Genomic DNA, 6000 nt, shown 5'->3' with positions numbered 1-6000 from the left:
GAGAGTGCACTCGACTGTCCTGCTGAGCGGACCTCGGCTGGGCAAAAAGAAAACTTTGTAGATAAGAGATAATAAACAAAACTGAAGACCAAAAATCTAAGAGTCCAGGCTCATCCTTCGCAATCGCGGCCGCCCAGAACCACCTTTCCCTGTGTCGGGGCAAAGACACATAACATGCATGTTTCTATGCATCAGGCAAATCACGAGCCCAGAACCACCTTTCCCTGTGTCGGGGCAAAGACACATAACAATGGACCCCAACACCCACCCAATGTTTTTAAGGTGGTTTTTAATAATTTATTGTATTTTTGTGGTTTTTTTTTTGTAGCTGGTGTATGATAGGGGATATGGTATATTTATTTGATGTTATGTTTTTTAGCTTAAGTATTAATAAGATTGTTTTTAAAATGAGTTTTATTATTTAATTTTTTTGGGAGTATTGTGTTTTTAAAGGATTTGTTTTTTAAGGTTTAAGATAGTGTTATGGGCTGTAGTATGAGATATAGGGTAGGTTTCCAACCATCCCATGGTGGTTTTTATTATGGTTAGTATATAGTGTTTGTTTTGGCGGGTTTGAGGTAGTGTGATGTAATTAATTTGTTAGGTTTTTTTGTATGTGTTTTTAGACTATTGCCCCCCATACCAGAGGGGTTTTATTTGTTTGGTTTGTTTAATGGTAGTGTATGTTTTATAGTTATGAATAATTTGAGAGATATTGTTTATGGTTAGATTTATTTTTTGGTTTTGTGTTCACTTATAGGTGGTATTTTTATTTTGATGGTTTGAGGTATTATGGGTTCATTGTGTTAAGAATAATTTTTTTTTGTTTTTAGTTGAGATTTATTTTTAATTTTTTTATTTTTGTAGTCTGATGTATTTGTTGGTTGTTTTGTTCTTTTTGATTAGTTTTATTTTTGGGGATATGGGTATTTACATGGTGAATTTTTATAGGTAATTTTTTTAATTGAGTAGCGATATTTTTTTATTTTGTCGTAGTTTAAATTGGGGTTTTTTGTGTTGTTAGTTTGTTTTTTTATTTTTTTAGTTATTTTTATAGTGTTGGTTATTATTTAAGAATTGGTATATAAATAGAGCTTTGGCTTTTTTTTTTTTTTTGTAATATTTAGGATTAGTTGAATAGTTTTAATTTTGGTAAATTGATTGGATTTTTTTTTTTTAGTAGTTTTTGTAATTTGTTGAGTGGGATTTTATATAGTTGTTTTTTATTTTTGTTTTATTTTTATGATATGATAAGAATTATTGGTGAATAGAGTGTAGTGTGGGTTTTTTTGTTGGCAATTGATTGTATGGTGGAGCTTCCTCAACCCGGGTCACTGGTTTTTGTTTTTTTATTTGTGATATTAAAGCTTTTATTTTTGGGTTAATTTGTAATTATTTTTAAAATTTTAGGGTGATTTAATTTTTTAATTTCAGCGTGTTGTGTAATGAGGGCAATCCACTTACTCCAAGTAGTATTGGTGGCATGGTGGGTACAGGGAATTTTTTTTTTGAACATCTATTCTAGCACTGGTAGTCGGGGTGCTAGGAGGAGTTGTGTTTTTGTACTAATCACTTTTGAAGCGGCTTGGATTTTTTTATAGGCAGTTAAGATTTTTTTTTTTCTGTTGGAGTATAGTTATCTTCAGACCCCCTGTAGCTTTGACTCTAAAATTTTAATGGTTGGCTTTGGGTTTTGTTAGGCAGCTTTTGTTAAAGGCTTCAGGACAGACTATGGCTTCTGGCTGCAGAGTAGAGTATGTTTTTCATGTTTGGTCCCGTCCTGACTGGATTAAGGGTTATAGTATGAGTGATTTTTTGTTTGATTTGGACGAAAGCTTGCTGTTGCTCCGGCCCCAGTGGAAGTCATTTTTTTTGCGGGTAACTAGATGAAGGGGTTTTATAATCTGACTATATTCAGGGATGTGTATCTTTTAGAAATTTATAGCACTTAAGAAAGCTTGTGGGTTTTTTTTATTAGTTGGTGGGGATATGACAGTGATTTTGTTAATAACATTTGCAGGAATTTGACATTGTTTGTCTTGTTACTTCACCCCCAAGAACTGGATTTTTTGGGTAGGTTTTTTGACTTTGCTCTTCTTAATGGCAAATCTGGTTTTTAGGAGAATATGAATGATTTTTTTTTTAACACTTTTATTGTTGTGTTTTCTCAAATAATGATATTATTAATATATTGTAAGTGTTTTGGAGCTTCACTTTTTTTTAGTGCAGCTTGGATTAGTTTATGACAGATGGTAGGATTGTGTTTCTACTTTTGGGGTAGTTGGTTTTAGGTATACTGCACTCTTTTCTAGGTAAAAGCAAACTGAGGTTTGTATTTTGCTGCCAGAGGAATGGAGAAAAACGTGTTAGCAATATCGATGGTTGCGTACTACTTTGCTGTTTTGGACTCCAGCTCGTATTGTAGTTTTAGTATGTTTGGTATAGCCGCACTCAGTGGTGGAGTTATTTTATTTAAGGTATGATAGTTTATAGCCAATCTTTATTTTTTGTTAGATTTTCGTACAGGCTAGATAGGGTTGTTAAAGGGTGAGTGGGTTTTACTGACCACCCCTTGGCTTTCTAGTTCTTGGATTATTTTGTGGATGGGGATTACGGCATTTCAATTTGTTTGGTACTGCCTGTGGTGCACTGTTGAGGTGGTAATTGGCATTTGTTGTTTTTTTATCTTCAAGAGTTTTACTGTAGATGGATTTTTAGATAGTTTAGGTAAGGTATTTAATTGTTGGATGACCTCTGTCATTATAGTTGTTATCTCAAATGTTTACTTGAGTCTTTTTGGGTTTTTGAAATATTTACTTTGCAGATAATCTATGCTTAAAATACATGGGGCTTCTAGGCCAGTCACAATAGGATGTTTCTTCTACTTATTTTTAGTCAAGCTCACATTAGCTTCTATTAAAGTGAAGTTTTGTGATTTTTTTGTCACACTAGCAATAGAAACGGATTCTGTCCCTACACATTTTGATGGAATTAAGGTATACTGCGCACTAGCGTTGACTAAAGCTTTATATTTTTGTGGTTTTGATGTGTTAGGCTAACGAATTTACACTGTCTAGAAAACACGATTTTTTTCTAGCCTCTACTTGGTTAGAGGCAGGGCCCCTCTAAGTTTGGTTATCTTTCTTTTTTTGGATATATGTCTTAGAGGTTTTTTTAAGGGGATTGGACATGTCACTATCATTATCATATTTGGCAGTTCGGCTACGGGCAACTGGAGCTGCTTTTTTTGTGGTAGAACTTTTTTTCTGAGCTCTGTCTTCCTTTAATTCACGCACCTGTCGGGCCAGAGCAGCTGTGGATTTTTTATTCTATCGCTTCATGTTTTTTCTACAATTGAAATCTCAGCTTTCATTTTATATACACTCCAGACAGTATAGAAAAGGCTTAATAAATTAAATGCCAGAAAGATGGTTTCTTTTAAACTCAGAGGAAATTTAATATTTTCTAACAGAGATGTCAACACTTGGGAGGAGAATAAGGAAGACAAAAGCTGAAAAGCCTCTTCCCCTTCTTCTCTCCAAACAAACTGAGTACACAGCCATAACAACAATCCATACATTCCTGAAACAAAGTCCAGCATTTTTATAACCCTCCGATAAATCATAACACGTAAGACCAGCCCAATAACTGTTCTGGTTAATCCCCCTCGTCTACAAGAGCTACTTATTAGGGACAACACCAGAGCTATTTCTGGGTAAGGAAATAACCCTAGGGACCACAAAGGTATTAAAACTTCAAAAACCCCTAGGGACCAGAAATACCAGCAGGCTTTCACCCCAAATGACATTATGACTTCCACAAAACAACCAAAACCAAAATAGTATTGTTATACGTTTTTTTTCCACTGTCTTTGGCCTTCATTTCCCGGCCAACACACCAAAAAGTATACTGTCCTTATTTAGGACAAATTAGGGGAAATTTTTAAAAGGGAGCTTCTTAAAAAAAAAACTTTTAACTACTTCTTTCCCAATATTGGGTTTGGGAAGGAATTTTTTGGAGGAGTATAGTGGAAAACAAAACTTATTTATTAACAAATAATAAAAGAACACTTTCTAATACAAGAAAAGAAAAGAAACTAGGTAGTGCTATGGAGGGCGTTGAGCTTCTTTTGCAGATTCTGGGGGTTCTGGACGCCGGGGGTCTTGGGCGTCCTAGGTCAGATCTGGAGCTGGTCCAGTATCTTCGGGGGAGGGTAAGAAAGAGGGAACGAAAGAAAAAGAAAAGAAACAGCGTAGAAAGCAGAAAGTAGTAAAAAAACAGCTATCAGCTAGCAGCCGAGGCAGGAGTAAGCAAGTAAGCAAGCAAGCCAGCAAGCCAAGCAGCCAAAAGCAAAAGCCAAGGTGCCCGGTCACCCTCACCCCTTCCTCCCCGCCCCGCCGCGGCAAGACGGCCGGGGGAGGAAAAGGCGCAGCTGCCACACACAACACACGATATTGGGATAAAGGCTGTTATTCCACGACAAAAACAAAAAAACCCAAAAAAAAAACCCAAAAAAAAAAACCCCCCCCCCCCCCCCCCCAAAAACCAAACCAAAAAAAAAAAAAAAAACCCAAAAAAAAAACCCAAAAAAAAAAACCCCCCCCCCCCCCCCCCCAAAAACCAAACCAAAAAAACAAAAAAAAACACCAAAAAAAAAAAAAAAAAAAAAACACCAAAAAACCACCAAGCTCAGGGACGAATAAACGCATCCAGCCAACTTTGCTTTCCTGCTTGGACCAGTGCAGCAATCAATAGACACCTACTGTTCTTCCAGTGACACGTACTCACACATTTTGAGCAAGTTCTCCTAAATCTGCTTGAATGGAAGCATGTGTGTATAAGTCATAGCAACAGATTTGAATAGGCATAAATGGCGGTCGGGGTTTTTTTTTTTTATTTTTTTGGGGGAAATGGGGTGGCATAGTAGGAATGCGCGTAGGAAGTATAGAGCAGCACTTCATTTTGACATAACTTCAGGGAGGTACAAAGACACTTCCGGCCACAGCCTGGAGCTAACGCTCAAGCTCCTCAGCCTCGCTACAGAACTCCCCACGAACGCCCAAGTGCATTCCCGTGCCTTCCCCCATCTCCCTCGAGGCCCACAGGGCCCCGGCCACTCTCCCTCCCTGGGCCGGCACCCGCCATTTTCCGCCGGCTCCCGCCCGCGTCAGAGCCGCAGGAGCTCTTTCCCAGTCGTGCCCGCCTGCCGTGCCTGCCCTGGGCTGCCCACCTTCCCCTCCAGCAGCATCCAGGCCGTGCCCGCTCTTCTCCCGGGAGTCGCCACGGGCGGCCCTGCACCGCCCCTCTCCCGCCGGGGAGGGCGGGCCGGGCTGAGGGCGCGGGGCGGCCGCCATCAGGCACCTCCCCTAACGGCTGCGACGCTCGGCGCCAAAATTTGATCTTTGCGGGCGTCGGGGAGTGGCGCCGGTCGGGGCTGAGCGGGTAAGGCACTGGGATCGGGGAGAAAAGCAGGGCTGCCCGCGGCCGATTTGGCATCAGAGCCGGCAGGAAGAGCTTGCCGGAGCAGGGTCACTGGCGGGGCCGCGGAGGCAGCGCGATGAAGGCGGCAGGGTTGTGGATGGGGCTCTGATGAGTCCTTGTTCGCGGTGCCTCAAAGCCGAGGCTGCCGCTTCCCTGGGATTTACCCCTCGCGGGCGGTGTGGCTGAGCAGGTACAGCAATTCTGCAAGCGGGAAAGGGAGGCTTTGCCGTGTTCTGGAGCACCCGGGGCTTTTCTCCTCCTTCGCTTCCGGCCAGCTTTGCGACAAACTCGTGGTTTTGCCGCGAGTCTATACCCAGGTGTCGTGATAAACTTTATGTAAAGTCAGGTCCCTTAGAAATGCTGATGTACAGTTGGGATACTGCCTGAACCTGTGGTCTACTTGGCTTTTTTCGCTTATAAATGCATGATATTTTTTTTGTAAAAGGCACGCGTCCTTTCCGTTTTCTCAGATCTAGTTGTTTGTTTGGCAATATGATTAATTTGGTTATTCTTTTTTCT

At 40.5% G+C, this 6000-nt stretch overlaps 1 long non-coding RNA gene across 1 annotated transcript; it reads right to left on the bottom strand.

Annotated features, from left to right (window-relative positions):
• Window positions 1-4025: 4025 nt before the first annotated feature.
• On the bottom strand, window positions 4026-5356 carry LOC121333647. Its single transcript, XR_005952335.1, has 3 exons — window positions 5231-5356; window positions 4785-4813; window positions 4026-4201 (listed from the first exon to the last, which is right to left on the bottom strand). It is a non-coding gene; the product is annotated as an uncharacterized LOC121333647 (long non-coding RNA).
• Between the last annotated feature and the right edge of the window lie 644 nt (window positions 5357-6000).

The sequence above is a fragment of the Onychostruthus taczanowskii genome, unplaced genomic scaffold, assembly GCF_017590055.1.
Source record: "Onychostruthus taczanowskii isolate IOZ18803 unplaced genomic scaffold, ASM1759005v1 scaffold174, whole genome shotgun sequence".
NCBI classification, from domain to species: Eukaryota; Metazoa; Chordata; class Aves; order Passeriformes; family Passeridae; genus Onychostruthus; species Onychostruthus taczanowskii.
Note: the sequence above shows the minus strand (reverse complement) of the source record. Positions and strands in the feature narration are given on the sequence as shown.